The sequence below is a fragment of the Echiichthys vipera genome (genome assembly GCF_963691815.1).
Source record: "Echiichthys vipera genome assembly, chromosome: 2".
Lineage (NCBI taxonomy): Eukaryota > Metazoa > Chordata > Actinopteri > Perciformes > Trachinidae > Echiichthys > Echiichthys vipera.
In genome coordinates this window covers 21422230-21441041 of record NC_139827.1, presented here as the reverse complement: position 1 = coordinate 21441041, position 18812 = coordinate 21422230, and positions in this window count along the sequence as shown.

The following is an 18812-nucleotide window of genomic DNA, read 5'->3' as shown; positions in this document are numbered from 1 at the left end:
AAAGTGTGCTGACTGTGGGACACAATTTAAAACGAGTCAATTCTGCCAGATGAAAAACACTTTACCTTTTATCATCAACCAACGACCTCTCATCATGCCCTGTGTCCTCCACCATGTTGCATTACAAACAGCTGTACTGTCCAAAGGAATCATATTCCAGATTGATCCAATTGAACATGATTGGTTGAGCAATAATGTGGCCAGAGGTCAGGGATAAACCAGCATCACTGAAGCTGGTTAAGACTCATGCAGTAACCCTTTACTTAAGAATAGGACAAGACAAATGTCTAGTCATCAAAGGGTTTTCACTTTCAGTAGTTGTTCAGTTAGAGGACAGGATTTTTTAAAGGAACAGTGCACAAAGTGAAAGATGACATGTCATGACATGCTCACCCTCAGCCAAAGCATCAGTAAAGGTTGTATGATAAAAGGGCTCAATGAATGGTAATCCAGTGTGTTTTCAACTCTTTGTTAAACAAAGAGCTCTATCTAGTGGCTTCATTTGGACATCTCTACTGTATATTACAATTTGTAATATTTACGCCAAGGGTTTAATTTTTGATCATAATCCCCCAAACACTGTAGTTTGTTTCACATAATGAAATCAATTTGGAACTGCACTGTCAATCTTAAACTACATCATTTAGTTCTTTTTAGCTATTGTTTGCCGTGGTACAAGTCACCGCAGTATGAGCATATTATGCTGCCTTCAAGTGATTTTAAAAGCATCCTTATTACAGGTAGAGCATGCTTCAAAAGCTAACCATGCATATGTAATTCACATGATTAAATATCACTTACAATAACAAGTCCTTTAGCACAAAGAAGCGCTGTACTATTTATTTCACAGTGTGGTACAATCAACTGACATCCCAATTAGTTTCTAATTACATTTTTTATGACATGTTTTACTGTTTAAGGGGACTTTCTTTAATCCTTCAATGGGGGGCACGGTGGAGGCAGGTACTGGATTGTGCTGCTGTAGTATATAAGCTAGTTGAAAATTATGTCAACATTAGAGTTAAGGAATACCATACTGATTTATTTTGGTTTCCCTTTTTTACAGTTAAAGGTGCTGTTTCACCTTTTCATAATCTACTTCCAGCTGGTCACAAGCCTGAAACACACCCCCCCAAAACGCTAATAATGTGTTAGCTTCCAGTTCAATACAAGTCACCACACCGTATATGAACACACAGAAGCACATATATTTTGTATGCATAGTTACAGTATGCAGTGTGATACAAAGGTAAGTGTTGGTTTCAGAATATCTAATGGTATGTGCATTGAGCTGAGAGCCATTTATAAACAAAGAGGAAAAGCTTACCAAACCAACACTTTTTTGATTGATCACAGAAGATAAAAATTCCTAAGCTATAAACCAGTGGTGATTGCTCTAAGACTGCAAGTGAAGCTCAGCTTCCCCTAAAATGTCACCAAAAAGGCTAGAAAGCCTTCATCTTTTGTTCAGAATCAGCTACTTATCACAGGTAACTGGTGCAACTTCCTTCTCCTTCATCCCCACAGAGCCTCAGCACTTTACACAGTTGGACGCTCAGCTTCTACTGACTTCAATGGGGAAGCGTAGAACGGGTTGTGCCACTGCAGCGAAACTAAACGGTCATTGGATAAATGCTGGGCTTAGTCCCGCCCATCGGACGCTCAGCGCCTCGGGGGTCTATGGGGCAGTGGGCTGGCCCGGATGCTCGGCTTCTGCATGATGATTGGATGAGCTGTCTGAGGCGGAATCCTTTTTCGATTGACAGCTAAATGAGCGAATCAGCGATCTTGAAGCATAAACAGAAAGAGTCTCGAGGTAATGTCATACAAAAGGCCTGTGATGTTGAAATGGAATGAGAGGATTTGCTCATGGTGGAAATGTAACAAACAAACAACAAACATAGACCTACTGTAGTAGTTTGTAATTCCTCAAATGTATGTGACAATGTGTGTTCTATGGGCCATTTCAGGATCTGTTGACACCTGGGCACTCACATTACCAGCAGAATGGTTCCAAATCAAGTACGTTTGGTTCTATTTGGTGGAGTAGGCTCATTAGCTCACCTGGTAGTGGGTAGGTGTTCTGACTCCTGTGATTACTTTAATGTCCCCCTGGTGGCGATTTGAGTTGCTGCAGCTTTAATTACCAGGCACTTCCAGTGTTCATGCATAGTCTACAAGTGCTCCACCACAGGGAGTTGGTTGTCTGAGCCTTGGCGTGGAACCAACAGTGAGTATGGATGCAATGGGTTTATGTTAGTTGTTTCATGGCATTGCGATCTTCAAGGTGGTGTTTGAAGTATTTATTTTAAGTTATATTTACAATGTTTATGCTATTACTTACCTGTGAGAGCACTGTAAAAAAGGATGTGTGTTTGCCTTATTTTATAGTTTGTTGTACTTAGGCCTACCTGATTCATAACCTTAAAAGTAAGAAGAAAAGTGTAACCAGTGTTGTTACATACAATATATTTAATTTTGATTGTAACATTGTGTGTATTTCATTGTGTTGCAGTTTTACAAAAAAAACACAAGATTCAAACACTCTCAACCTGAAATCATGGCTTCTGGCTTTCTTGCTAGCTATTTGTCTACAAATACAGCTCACGTATTAGCCAGGACAGAATAGTACGGTTCATCAATTAACTAAAGGAGCACTTCACCTATTTATGATGAGGATGATGACAAAACTTTGTCAGATAAAGTCTGAAAGTGTATGTATTAGCATTGCACTATAAAAAACTTTGTCTGGCTTACAATGGACAAAATATACCCAAATTGATGCAGCAGAACCAGAGATTTCCATGTCGTCCTTTTCATTAACTTGACTTCAGACAGTTCAACGTTTTTGTTTTTCTCCGAGATGGAGAAGTCATGGCCTCTACTTGCCATATACTGCCTTTGTTGGCTGGATTGGTTAGGTTTAGGCATAAGGATTGACAGTGTTTAAGGTAAGCTAATCAAAGGCAGAGTACGGAAGAGAAGAGAGGATCATGTGTTTGCCATCCAAGAAAAAAAAAATCAGTTGGAGATTCCCGGGGCAGCGGCAAATGTAGCCTCAAGCTGCTAGCCTCAAACAGAGATAAGGAGAAAGTTACAGTCTGGTAAGCTCACTTATTTCAAACTCCACACAGCCCCAACTGATGTTGTATTTATTCGATTTTTGTGCAGCTCTCTCTAGAGTCACAAAGGGCTTTATTCCTTGAGGTCTTTGCTCATGCGTAGCAGCGTTTCTGGAGCTGCCGTACGGTTGAGAGAGAGCATTCACCTGTTTGCCTGGTTTTACTTTGCTTATTACTGTCTCAAGATTTGTTTTTCCTTTTGAACCATTACCATAAACAACAAAACTTGAATGAGAATATCTTCAAATGATGCCATTTGGGTTGAGCTAACCACTGATGCCGATTCAAGGTAAGCCCCAAACAATGAACTGTGAGCCGTCAGCCTTTCAACTACTTTACTTTAGTAATTGTTATTTTCTTATACACAGACAGGCTCACATAATGTCACAGAATGACAGTAGCCTAATAAAGAGTGGATTTTCAGTCATTCCTTTAAGAGTGACTAAAAGAATATAACTCCACAAACAAATCAAAGCTAAAACGCTTGATCTCTGTCAAATGTCTAACATTTTCTTATTCTCATTTAGTAATGTCATGATATACTGCAAGATAACATGTACTGCACAATCAGCACACTTGACGCAGCAAATGTGTGTAGGTTTAAAAGAGGAACCAGGCAATTTGCAAGTTGATGACTCCTGAAATCCTGTGAGGTGGTGTCAGTAAACTTATAACAGTACTCAGCTACACCAGCCTGGCCAGTCAGTGATGATTTACTGAATACCAAAATATACCAAAGGGAGGAGAGATATTCATTTCAGCTTGCTTGGGAGAGTACTCACTTTAGGAGTCAGGACTGCCACATTTCGATGTGTCACTTCCTGCTGGCTCAGAACATATTCGAACAGAGTCCATACCCAGCAGGGGAATTTAATTTGAGTAAATAGGGCAAATCTACTGGGTATCCATTAGTAGTGATGAGATGCTGTTGTCTGCTGAATCTCACCTTTTAGATTATAGGATGGGGCTACTTTCACATAAAACTCTTGCCGACAGCTGCTCTAACCATATCTTATGTAATTCATCAAATTTTTTAGTATCTAAAGCTTTTATATTTGGGAGCTACACATTGCATACAGACACCATATGTTTGTAAGATTGCTAGCATGTTCCGTCCATTTGCTGTGTTTCGCAATCATCATCCCTGTTGACTGTGGCGTGTCCTCATGTCCCTTTTAATCAGTTGCAAAGCCTCTCCATCAATCTGTACCAGTCTTTTTGATAAAATAAACCGGAGCAAAAACATAGGTTCACACAGGTGCACACTGTCTTCAATATTATTTCTGGAAACTTCAGCGTGACTATTGACTCCGGACCACTGTTACCTACAGAGCAGTTCATTTGAAGTACAGCAGGAGGAGAGAGTGATAGCACGGCACTGGAGACAACTACCGCTGCTGTTGTAACTGTATGCCACTGGAGAGAAAAAAAGTAGGGCAGGAAGAGAGACAGAAGCCCTAAAGTAGAGAAGAAAGGAAGGACAGACAATGAACAGTGATGTGAGGCAAAAGTCCCAGTTACTGTGGATAAGCATTGCCCTGGGACGTCCACTGATTTGTAAGGTGTGTAAGGTGCTTGGATGGGGAGGTGTGTATACTTTGACTTTAAAAAACCTCTACTTTTACTTTAATGCAATTTGTTAGCGTGGGTGCTAATACAGAGGGCTCTGGCGAAAAAAATCTCAGGGTCGTCCAGCAAGTAGGTTGATGCTGGTTCAACCACAACCATTCGACCCCGATATAAGTTTAGTTTATTTGAAAACAGGGACAGTGCACATTAATAACATTACTGTAAATGTGCCAGAATTAGCCAAGAGGCTATTTTTCATCCGTAGTCCCTAGACAGATGTTAAAGTCACCCTAAAAACAGAACAGAATATAGAATATAGAAAAAATTAGATTAAAATTACAAAATTACTAGCCAAGGCAATCTACAAAACATGCACAGCAGTTAACAAACGTGACAAAATAGCATATATAACATCAATTTAGAAAACATCATTAAAGAGGCAGAGACATCACACCACAGCATGCAAAGCAGAACTAATTTGTCAATTAGTTATTCTTGTGGGCCCATTAATGAGTTGCATAAGGTATTCTGGCAAGGCAAGGGCCAATGAAACATGTGTAAACCCACATTGCTGCTGTTATAAATTGTTTTAAAATTCTGTCTGAGTATTATAAAAAGCTGTACAGTGCTTTGGAGTCTGATGAGTCTGAAATCTCATGGATCTACTATTCAAACTGGACTTCCTTGATTGCATTCATGTCACACAAATACCTAATAGCATACTGTATATAGGGATCTCTTAGAATGATATTTTAAAATGTCAGAAATAAATATAAAGAAGTTTGTGGAAAGGTGAGTCAAAGGCAACAAAAAAAGATAAGCTCAAGATTGATGAGGAATGAGATTTACAAGATAATACAGTACATCGTTCCCATAATAAATGGTGTGTAATGCTGTTGTTAACACAATAGGGATGGGCAGAGTGATACCTGAAATGTCAATACTACTGATATTAAATCTTGTATTGAGTGTATTTCCCGATGCCGTTCATATAATAGATAAAGAAATACGTCCATCTCACCATATTTGGGACATGTACATAGCAACCACCAAGTACCTCATAAAAATACATTATTATTTTGCATTGAAATACAAACAATTAACAGTGAATAGCAGAAAATGAATAATCCTAACACATTTCTCATGATGGTTCATTAGCCACGAGTCTCACACTCCCGCAAGATGATTTGTTTGCACAAAATTATTAGGATCATTTTCTAAAATGCTTAAACGCAGAAAGGCAACAGGTATTTCATTTCTGATGTCAAATTAAAATGTGAATGAAGAAAACTTTTGGTTAACATTTTTGATTTATATTTGTCATTTACCTGTCATAAGGTTGTATCCCATGACAGTGAATACAGGACATTTTTTTTTAATTTTCATTTAATCTCACAAGATTGGCAAGACATGTTCAAATTCAGATTACAGTGTAAGGAAAAGTTGTCGAGTAAAGTGATTAAGAAGAGAGGCGCAAGCAGGAGATCGTAAATCTGATGAATAGAATAGATAGATAAAAATGGAGGAGCGAAAAGCACAAGAGAGAGAACAATATCTCCTCCTCACCTGCCGTAGCATCTGTGCCCTGTCAAAGCGAGTTGACTTACTATATATGCAGACACGCACACACACAAACACACACACACACACACACACACACACACACACACACACACACACACACACACACACACACACACACACACACACACACACACACCTTTCAAAACTGTATGTAATTTTGAGGGAAACAATGGAGAGATTTACACACACCACCACACACAATGCTGTGCTGTCATGTATGATAAATGCCTGTTTCTGCAGCCTCTGTGACCCACTTGAAGAGGATCCCTTCTACTGGGTCTACTGGCACTAACTCACCAAAACATATTACCTATACATCGGCTTTCCCTCCTCTTTTTGTTGCCTCTCTCTCCCCACTTCTCTCTCCCTCATCCTCAGCCATATATTTTACACGTATCTGCCGGATCTGAAAAACAGCACCTCCTTTCACTTTGCTGATGGCAGTTTTACTTGATTTGGAACTCAAGTTCATACTATTGCCATATTGTTGATCCCAGATCAGCCACTGAATATAGTGGATAGTATAGTAACGTTATAGTGAATATAATAGAGCTAGCTACAGCCGCTACTAGTTTGTTGCCGCTAGCTCAGTTAGCTCTCTTCCACAAAGATTAAAATAAAACAAAAAAACAACAAGAATGGCCATTCGGAGCCTCATGCCCAGGAGAGCCCCATCCACAAAGCGCAACACCAGGGATAGCTCCAACCCCTCCCGCCGAAATTCCTCAGTCTCTTAGGACAGCACCTAAACCCGCCGAAGCCTCTCCTTCGGCAGGCAAGTCCAGCAAAACAGGGTGAAAGAAAAATCCTTTTCACCCTTCACAGTAGCAGCAGGCTTCAGCAGTGAGGGGCAGAAAGCTGAGGAGGACCTGATTTCAGAGGATGGGTGGAATTATGGTATCAGACTGTCAGCTCGACCTCTAATTATCATAAAAAGAAAGCTTGTGTCAGACAGTTCAATGCCAGCAAAAGCCACGCGAATTTGTCACAAAGCACTCACACACACTCCTCCCATGTTTGTCCCCCACAGCGACAGAAGCCGTTCGTGGGCCGGGTTACGTTTCCCACAGTAACACATTGCATCTCCTTCCCGGTCTCAGAAGAAACTGAGAGATTTACACAGAATCATGAACCTGAAGCTTCGAGTGAAGCCAGGGCTTTTAGTTTTTTATCAAAACGGGAGTCCAGACCTGAAGCCAGAGATAAGGCCAGGCCGGTTCTATCGTCAGATTCCTGTCACACAGCTGTTCTCACAGGTAACGTGCCCTCCACACAATTTGCAGCCACGTCTCCCGGTGTGCGTTGGCCATTTGAAGGGCATGTGCACAGTGTCGAAATGGTTAGCAATCACCCTGAAAAAAGGTTATGCGCTGCAGTTTCGTCTGCCACCACGGGGTTAGCTGGTGTCAAACAAGTGACACCAGTGAACCTCAGTGGTTCTAAAAGATGCCTAATTCCACATTCCAATAGTCGAGAGACACAGGAAATACCATAGGTTTTCATTTCAAAACAAAAGTTACAAGTTTTGCATAATCCCGTGGTTGTGGATGCGACACTTGCCCCTCTACATGCTCAGGGCGTACAAGTTCTGTCATATCTGGATGATTTGTTCATTATGGCGAATTCCAGAGATATTAATCACTCACCTCACCAAGCTGGGTTTTGTGATAAACTGGGAAAAAAGCGCTCCTTCTCAAAGCACAGTGTATTTGAGTTGAACTCCGTGTCCATGTGCACAAGTTTGACTCAAGTGAGACATCTGAAGATCATCACAGCTGTTCACAGGATGATGCACAGTCGCACAACCACAGTGAGACATTTTCTGATCTTACTTGGACTGATAGCTGCATCATCAGCCGTGGTACCACTGGGTCTCCTGAAAATAGGACCATTACAACGCTGGTTTATCAGCCAACGTGTCAGCCCCATGAGAGGTCTCCACCAGGTGCTGACGCTGTCAGCCCAGAGTTGGGAGGCACTACGGTTCTGGGTGACCCCCCTCAATTTCATGACAGGTGTTTGTCTGGGTCCGATGACACTCCGGGTGGTAACAAAGACGGATGCCTCTCCGTACGGATGGGGCGCGGTCTGCATAGGGCAGACAGCCAACAGCCGCTGGGTTGCACACGAGAACCTTCACATCAGTGTGCTGGAGCTGGACACAGTACGGCGGGCTCTGACACGTCCTGATTCAGTCCGACAACACTGCAACAGTCGCATATATCAACCGTCAAGGCGGGGTTCGCTCACAGGCTATGCATCAGATTGCGTCAGAAATCTTGCTGTGGGTTAACAGCTGGTTGAGTTCCCTGTCAGCTTTTCACATACAGGGTAGATTGCACCGTGCTGCAGACCTGTTATCCAGGGGGCAGCCCCTGATGACGGACTGGCGTTTCCACCCTCAGGTGGTGGAGATTTTTTGGACCCATTTTGGTCGGGCGGCTGTGGACCTTTTCGCGCCGCAAGACACGGCACACTGTCCGCTGTGATTTTTTCTTTCAGGACGACGACCAGCCTATAGGTCACGATGCGCTGGCTCATCGCTGGCCAGGAGGTCAGCTTTACGTCTCTGTTACATCAGGTTCTGGACAAGGTGAGGGAAGAAAAGGTGCAGGTTATGCTAATAGCCCTGGAGAAGGGTTGCCTCTGCAGGTGGTGGAGGTCACAAAATGCCAGAGCTCCCACGACCTGGGCGCCCTACGGTTACAAATGGAAAGTGTTCAAGCACTGGTGTGCTGAGCAAGGCGAGGATCCCTTTCATTGCGATATAATGTTATCCTGTGTTTTCTTCACTCTCTGAGTCAGAAGGGCCTTTCGCCTTTTACTCTTAAGGTGTATTTGGCCGCTATCTCAGCTTTTCCTGTTGGGATAGACGGTAAACTGCCAGGCAGCCATGTGCTGGCAAAAAGGTTTATGCAGGGGGCCCGTCATTTGTACACACCAGAGCGCCCCTCATCTCCTTCTTGGGATCTGGCTGCAGTATTGGATGCTATGACTAACAGCGTACTCACACTGTCCTCCCGGACCGAGACCCGGACTTTAGGGTACTACATGTCCGAACAGGCGGACATAACGCTACTGCCGTAGGGCTCGTGCTCGTGCTCGCACACGTGCGCACGCTCGTGCTCGTACATGTGCAAACGGCTCCGCTAAAGCCCACCTCTTTCAAGCGGGCCGTGGGCGGTCCGCTGGCCACAGTTGAGCGCGGAGCGGGTCTACTCACACTGCTTAAAGGTACTAGGCTTTAGCTGAAAAAACGGTTTTGGACGCGGCCAAAAGGACAGTGTGAGTAGGCTCTAAAGCTCCATTCGAGCCCCTCCGAGAAGTGAACCTTAAGTTTTTAACGTTGAAAACGACTCTGCTAGTGGCACTAGTATCAGGGAAACGCGTTGGGAACTTGGCAGCCCTGTCCGTTCATCCATCATGTCTCACTTTTTATCAGGACAAGAGAACAGCAGTTCTACGTCCGTAACGACAACAGCTCGCTGAGGCGGTTCCACAGCGCCACCTAAAGTCAGGTCGAGACACCCACTTGGTTGCTAACACGCAAATATTCAGTGGCCGATTTGGGATCAGCAATATGGCAATAGTACAAACTCTTGTTCTCAATCATAAAACCAGGGTTGTAGCACAACCCAAACGTTTTGCTTTGGTCTCCCCCTTTTTTTTGCTCCAATTGTCCATCCATATGTCTATACCTTGCATTACTACTAAGTTAGCTTTGAAGGAAATCTATCTATCTATCTACCTATTTAGTAACACCTAAAAGTGCACCTAAATGCAATGACATCCTAATATAATAATATCCATACAGAAAAACACATGTTCTCTATAGAAAAGAGTACATCTGTAAATTGAGTATGTCTGTAAACTGAATCATATTGCCTTGTCACCTCCACATGCCAGTCTCTTCGTTTCTCTCTCTCCCTGCCCTGTCTTCCTTTCATTCTTGTTCGTATCAGCTGGGGCAATGCCACAAAAAAATATGATGAAAATCTTCATGCTTTGTCCAGTGAAAGACTCTTTTTTATACAGGCTACACCTCCTCTGCTTGTTAACTTCTTGGCTGGATCACTTTTATTCATCCAGCACTGTATCCGTCCACATTGTCGTCATCCCTCCTCCTTGCATCACCTCACTGACACTAAATCCTTGGCTAAATCTCTTCTTCCACTCCCATGTGCCTCTCCATCCATCTCCCTCAGTCTGTATACCATCAGGACTCTAGGCCAAAGCTCTCGTGTATGAGACCAGTGTTCACTAATGACTTTAGGACAATTCCTGCTTCATATACCATAGCTAATACAGCAAAAAAATGTCTTTCTCTAAAAAAGTAAATTTAGAGAAGACTTTTACAACCCTGTCTGGACTTGACATGTGACAGCTCAGCCCTGTCAGCGAGCCTATAGCACATACTGGTACATCCTGGACAGGTTGCTCATCTATCCAGACCACCCAGACAGCCCTATACATTGTAGGTCAATTGTGCAAGCAGCTCATAACAATCCATATTTCTTTTTGTTGTTAGGCATGACCTCCAATGACTGAAGTAATTATCAAGGGCACAAGAAAGTAAGGTGATAGGTCAAACAAACACAGGACTTTCACTCAGGAAACCAGTGTTTGTATCCTGCGTAAAAAACAAAAGTCCATTGTGACTTTTTTTTAAAGTTAACTACCTTTGTTAACAGAGTATTATTGCTGCCTAGACTTCAGCAGCTCTGTTTCACAATGTTAATCACACGTTTAAAATTATGACCACTAGAACTGTCACATATGTCATTGGCAATCTCCCTGATCTGTTGTTGTGAGGAATATACTTAACCTTTCTCAAGGTCCTCCAATCATTAACGTGAGTTCATTCAGTGTAAATGATCCTGTAGCACTTCCCTCCCTCTTTCTCTGTAATGTAACCTTCCATCCTTACTGCAGTAGCCAGCTTCCTCTCCCCTTCATTCCCTCTATCATTCAACCTTCTCCACGCTCTCATGAGGATGGCATGTGTCTCTGCTCCTTTTTACCATCCCAAAATTTGGACTCTTAGTTAGTGATGTTCAAAGCTTCATGGACCATTTTCATTATTTTCTGACTCCACTAGATGGAGCTCTCTGTTCAACAAAGGGTTGAAAACACACTGAATTACTATTCATTGAGCCCTTTTCTTTAACTGAAGAGCATCTAGTGGGCTCAAAAAATAAAACAAGTGGTTCATGAGGCTTCATTTGGACATCACTACTCTTCTGATTTTCTGTCATATTTTACTTGCCAAACCTCCGGTGCATTTCATTCATTCAGTAGAGACACATGTTTTTTGTGTGTTGGTGTGTAAGCTTGTCGTTTTAAAAGTGTCTTTTAAAGGTCTAACCTATTATTTTTGTTGCTTTTAATGTTAAATTATTTCTGCACTTTAAGGGATTGTATTGTAAATTTCGTTGTACTGGTACAATGACAATAAAAACAATTCTATTCTCTCTCTGTTCAGTCTTTCTGTACCTGCTTTCCTTCTCCTTCTCCCTCTTCTGAAAAGCACCATTCCTTAATGTCCGGTCCTCTTTCGTACCCTACTTCATTTCCATCATTACTGTCTCCTCCCTCATTATTCCTATCCACTAAACTTTCATCCTTCCTTTCCTTCTTCCCTCCCTACTTTCTTGCTACTAACCTTTAGTTTTCCTGTCCCGTTGTTTTCTAATGTTTTGGCTCCTTTCTTCTCACTTAAGTTTTCCTTCTTTCCCTTGTCCCATTTTCTTACCTGATTTATCCTTCCTTTCCTCATTTACTCTTTCCTTTGCAGATCCCCTCCCCTCACTTCCTACACTTGAATTTTTGCATTTCTCTTGAACCCCACTTACTAAAATATCTCCTACTTAACACATTTCCATAATCTCTCACAGTGCATTCCACACTTCCCCTTCTCTACCAGTTCCCCTCTTCATTTTTACTCACTCACTCACATTCTCAAATCTGTGGGTTTCCTCCTCTCCCAGTATCTCTCTTGCTGTCATCTCTTTTCCTAACCACCTCTTTTTCCCTCTCACTCTCTCCATCTGCTAGTGCCGTATAAGTAATTCAGTATGTACCCTGCATTCTGATTCTCCTACCAATCCATACTAACCTTCCCCTCTCTATATATATTATATATATATATATATATATATATATATATATATATATATATATATATATATATATATATATATATGCATTAATTTATTTTTGCTCAGCTGAGAATACTGGATATAATTCACTGAATACACCCCACTCACACACAAATACACACACTCTTACCTTGTTGTGCATGCTTTGTAGAGAGCTCATTCTCCACCATTCTAGTTTTCCCTCTTTGCTGTATGACTGTGTTACGTCCCTTGCTCTCCTATGCCGCAGCTAAACCAAATATCTACTCTCCACCATCCCTCCCATCCTCTTGTTAGCTTTACGTTCCCTGTTTGCTTACACTCTTACTTCACTTTTTGCTCCTGTGTTCTCGCTATCTCCATACCTGGCTCTGCCTTTCTTTCTTTCTTTTTTCTCTCTCTCTCTGCTGGGCCTAAAGCGTAACAGGAGATTGATGTTAACCTTTTGCTATTTTTTTTTTTTATCCTTTCATTCTGACCCCCCAATACCCCCACCATATTTGCCTTTATTGGCTCTCAGAGCATCTTGTATCACCTCTCCCTCTCTTCTGTTTCTTTAATCCATTCGTGCCTCTTTGCTTTCCCCTCCTTTCCCTACCTCTCCCTCTGTAATTTGCTCTTACTGTGTTGCCAACACACACACACATACACACACACACACACACACACACTCACACACACACACACACACACACACACACACACACACACACACACACACTCACTCACAAAAAGCAGTACAGTGTTAAGAACAGCTCAGGCAAGTTAATGATTGGGGGTCAAGTATTTGGACAACGCTGCCATCTGCTGGAAATTAATTGAAACACTATACCTGTTGGGACTTTTTCACAGAATCAGTGACGGCAGTTGGTAAAAAGCAAAAAAAGAGGCAAAAACATAAAGTAGAATGAGACCTTCTCTTGAAACTTTCCCTCTCTCCTCTTTGTCTTGAGCCAATAGGAACAGTCTCTCTGAAATTACCTGTGATTGGCCAAAGTCTATTTTGCCGTGAAACAAAATGTGAAAATCTCTTAAGCTTGTGTTTAACACAGGCATCCTCTTAGATAAAAACATATTCAAACTAGAGTTGCCAAATTGGGCCAGAGGCGTAAAGCGATGGGGTGTGAAGGGAAAATGATACAAAGCTATTGTATAAAATCAATTAGAACTATTTATACATAGTGAATACAAGTAGTGGTTCATGAGGCTTCATTTGGACATCAGCACTCCAGACCTCCCCCGTGTCATAGGGCACCACCTTAGCTACACTGCTAATCTAAGTTAAGCATAAGTGAACAGCGATTGAATCAAAGCTCAAGAAATTTGGCCTTTCAAAATACCCGTTTGCAATTTGAACCCCTGTTATTAAGTTGGGTTATCTCTGTGGCCTAGCGGTATAAGGCACATAGAATGTAATCACAACATATCTGGTTAAGTTCTGACCTTTGTCCCGCCCTCTCTTTGCTTCATGCTTACTATCATATAAAGTCAAAACACATCTGGTATAGCAAAGTAGCTTGACATGTGCTACTGTACTGTACAGTCAACACAGCCCTTGTCATGCCATAAGATCATACTGTAATTATAATTTAATTTCAAGAAGCAAATATCATAGGGAAAAGGCATGAACTATGTTGACACATTTTTAGATACACTCAATATAATATAATAAACAATTTGCATAGGAGATCTATTTTTAGACACTATCAATATGAATGTTTCCTTGTTAAAAAGATTTTTTTTTTTAAATGCAGGGTCTTCAAATACCTCCTTGCACAAGCATATTTCACACCTAGGTTTTGTCATTTGTGGCCTAACAGGAAATTAAAGGTTAACAAGACAAATGACACATACAATGTTTTATAGTTGCAGAGTTTAACTCCCACACTCAGGTTCAACAATTGCTGTACTATACACTTTTATTGTAGAGCCCTGGAGCTGCCCCACCATTTTACAGTAACATGATGAATACCAAGTTGGCTGACTGAGCTTCCATTGCGGTCCTTTAAGTCTATCAAGAGATTTGTTTATAGATAGTCTCAGAGCCTCTTCCGTATGAGAGATTGCATTTGTTATCACAAACTAGAGGGATAGTCATCATCCAAAAGGATACACATTTCTTTTTTTTTCGGCTAGTTAGATACCCTATATATCTAACCACAAGCAAGACAAGGGAAGAACATCATTGGAATGGTTTGAGTTTCTGTAAGAGGGAGAAATGTTATGATCAGTATGTGGAATAGCATGGGCAAAAATGCTTTTAGATGTACCCTTTATTACTCTTACATACATCAGTTCCACACGTCTCAAAATATTCACTTGAAAAGTAAAAGGAGAACCATTTTCACCCAGAATCCCAAGACTAGACTTTGTCTACCACAATGTAATTCTTGTTTTAACCATCAGATGGTGCTAAAATAAAAGGAATTTCAAATCCTACACAAAGTGACTTCACTGTAAGCGAATTGGGAATCATCCATTATACTCTTATGAAGGGAAACATGGATTGTTGAGTTTGTTAAGGGTGCATATTGTGCAGTAATCATAATGTTCCCAGTTTTGCTGCAAAATCATAATGTATTTAAATGAGTATGCTTTTTTTACACGGGAAACCACAATTTAACCAATACATTTGTCATTAGATCACCATGATAATTGGGCTTTTTTTCAGTGAAAATAAAATAAAATAAAACTGAAAGTGTCTAATTGTGCTGGTGCTCAAAGACTCTATGACTGTTCATGCTTTTTTGAAATCATAAAAGTTGAATGTGTCACTGCAGGAAAATATGCAAATAAGCATTTACGTTGCCTTTTGTATAGGACTTAGTTGCTGCTATGCTTGGTCAGTCATACTTAAAGTAACCCTTTAAAAAAGGCTGTTGCCCTCACTGCTTAATGGGAACTGAAGTTGGTTGCAGAGCATTAAAACTGAAAAAACTGTAGATCGCATAATCAGCTTGAACCAGTTAAAGGCGCCCTGGGGATTTTTCTTGCAAACAACTAAAACGTACATTCATTGTTACTCACCAACAAACAAATGTGTAAAATGCATTTCTTTCCTCATAAAACATTTGTAAACTTCTATATTTTTTAACGTTTATTTCTTTTGTTAAATCCAGCATTGTTTGCATCCATGGGTATACCACCTGTCTCTTAGTTACATCCACGTTTCCCACACTTCCCACAAGAAATGAGGAAATGTGTTTTTCAGAGACATGAGTCCTTTCTACGGAAGAGTCGCATAAAGCATTTCTGATGATTGTCTCTTTTAACAGCTGTAGAGACTTTTGAGTTTGTCAATACATGTGCACTGTACTAATACAAATAAAGGCACAGAGTTATCAGTGCGCAGCAGCAGTGTTTTCCTAACCTTTTTAACAAACACCTGCACATAAATAGCTCCTTAAGTCCTGTAAGCTGACATTCACCAGCTTCAACAGCAATGCTGGTATTGTCTTCACCTTGTGAGTCTGTGTATGCACGCATGTGAGCGCGCGTGTGTGTGTGTGTGTGTGTGTGTTTGTGTGTGTGTGTGTGTGTGTGTGTGTGTGTGTGTGTGTGTGTGTGTGTGTGTGTGTGTGTGTGTGTGTGTGTGTGTGTGTGTGTGTGTGTGTGTGTGTGTGTGTGTGTGTGTGTGTGTGTGCGTGTGTGTGTGTGTGTGTGTGTGTGTTCAAACACATGATTTAGTTAACTGGTGACTTCTCACAGGAAATGAGGTTGATTCTATAGCAGAAATATGACACCTCTGCAGCCGCTTCAGAGAAATGACACATCCCCACCCATAACACCAACCACTCAATCATCATCAAGAACCTATTGTAAGGAATAGTTCACAGTTATTTATGTTATATATTTAGTTATTTTCTGCACAAACCGTCAATGTAAATGCCTTTCCCTTGTGGCTGAGGAGAAAACCATGTCATCACAGCTGTACGTTAAAAATAGCATAAGTTCAATAAGAAAATGTAGTTTGTCACTTCTCACCCTAAGCAACACAATTAAAACAACAGATACAGGACAGATAATGATAGACAATGTAAAATAAGTTTTTCAACATTAACCATTTAACTATTTCCTATTTCTTTGTGTTTTCAAATTTTCATCAAAAACAAATGAAACTTCAGGGGGTGCTGAAACTGAAATATTACTCACTTTTTACCATCAGTCCCCATACCTCTAATAGCTTAAAAGTGAGTGAATCTACAAATCTGACCTTTTCTTATGTAAGAGAAACAAGAATAAAATACTGACATGTTCTATGATATTTTGGGACAAGAACGAAGAACACCATTAGTGGTTAGAGTGTGAAAGACTGAGGGAGGGAGACGGGTTTGAAGCAGCGTGTGGGCACCAATGGTTTCAAGATTTTTTCTGTTCAGACCCTTTCACATAGTCCTGCACTTTTCCGATGCTAATACAGTAATACATTTTGTCTAGAATTTGAAAATGAATCTTTTCATGAATCAGTGAAAGTTAGAGACCTTTATTTATACCATCAGAGAGGTCTTATCAGAAGGTCGCTTGTTAGACGCAGTCCTTGCACGCCCACAGAAAATGTTAAATATAATAGCATTTCCGAAATGAATCCCTCAAGCATCAAGGCCAAATTGCTGCTCTTACGTTTTGTTTCATTGTCTTTTTTTAATACACATTTAATTGAGGTCTTGGATTAAATCATTTTAAAATTGCAGTGAAGAACCAGTGACGTTCAGTTTTCAGTTTTCATCATTCATGAATTAAAGCTTGTGGCTTAGTTTTCTATTTGTAAAGTTCCCAGTTTCAATGAATGTGTGTGAAAGGGTGAATGTGGAAAATAATGTAAAAGCACTTTGAGTTGTTGGTAGACTAGAAAGGCGCCATATAAGTCCATTTACCATTCCATTTACGAGTGCTCTCAGGCAGGGAACACAATTACTAAAAAAAAAAGTCCTACATTCAAGTCTAGAGGCATTATCGGCACAATTTTTTTAGATTAACTTGGTGTTAAAGGTTGAGTTTATAATGCTGGATAATTAAATGAATAGTAATGATTTTTTGGAGAGTGAAATCTGAATATGCAATGTAACTATTACCATTTCATGTAAGGTAAATGTAATGGTACAGTGTTTTCCTCTGAAGTAGGAGCAGAGTTACACAGTGTGTAGAATCGAGTATTAGTGTCCACACTAGAACAAATAGGGGGGCATGAGGCATACAGAAGGGTGGCACACAATGTGGCAACGTCATTCTAAAAGCCTTGGAGCAATCGCACTCCTATGGCACACTGCAGGCATAAGACATACAGCATTTAGACAAACATTTTGTTTATTACAGAAACCTTCAATAATTGGCCTATTTTGTTACATAAGGCCGGAATGCTGTTGGATGTGTCAGTTGGTTGGCAGTAAAACTTTGGTAAAGCTACTGGATTCTAACCATCTCATTTCATCTTCATCTTCTTATTTTTTCTTCCGAGAGGGTGAAAGTCACAAAGAGCAACGCAAATCATAACTCTATACTATGTTAATTAAGTGCTGTAAGTTTTATAACCATTAGACGTTAGTCAGCATTCATGATACAAGGTAGGTCTGTTTTGATAACGTAGCTACCAAGGGTCTAAGCTTTTATTTAGCTATTTCGATTATTTTTAGTACCTGACATGTGACAACACAACAGTTAAGATCTAAAGTATTATTGCTGTTGGCAGTATTACTGCGTTGCTTTAAGATAAGCTAACAGAGCTACTGTTGCTATAGTAACAGTAGGCTGACTAAATTAATGAAAAAGATTATATATACCTACATTGCTGCTTCATTTGATGCTCAAAACCCAAAACAAGGTTGGAGTCAAAACCAGGGTATATGCCAATGTGACATGACATCATGGAACGACTATGCTTGAAAACTGTTTTATACATACATAAAATATCCAGAATTGAAATTATAGATTATACCTGCAATAATTTGGCCGCATGCTAAACACATTGACCTAGCACGGTCCAACCATACTAAGTCTTAATCTAGTCTTGTCTTCAGTATCTAGAGTATACCACCCTACCTCTCTGACACTAAAAGCTAAAACACTGCATTTTTTCTTTATGTACAGTATGTGACCATGCAGACCAGTTCTTGGACCTCAGACTTTATGATTTGATAGCATGTGCCATACATTACCACTAAATCACAAAATTTCTGCTACTGTCACTTTTTACCTCTAGTTTGTCTGTGCTGTCATGAAAATTCACTCTTCTTTTATGCCACATGCACCAATTCATCCTCAGAGTTGAGTTGACGTGGAATGATGATGATTGGTGGAAAATAGAGATTTTGAATTGTAACGTCCCAATTTACGCTGTTAACGCCTTTGTTAGGCATCACAAATGAGACATTTGGTGCAGATGTGGCCAAAATAGTGCTTGTTC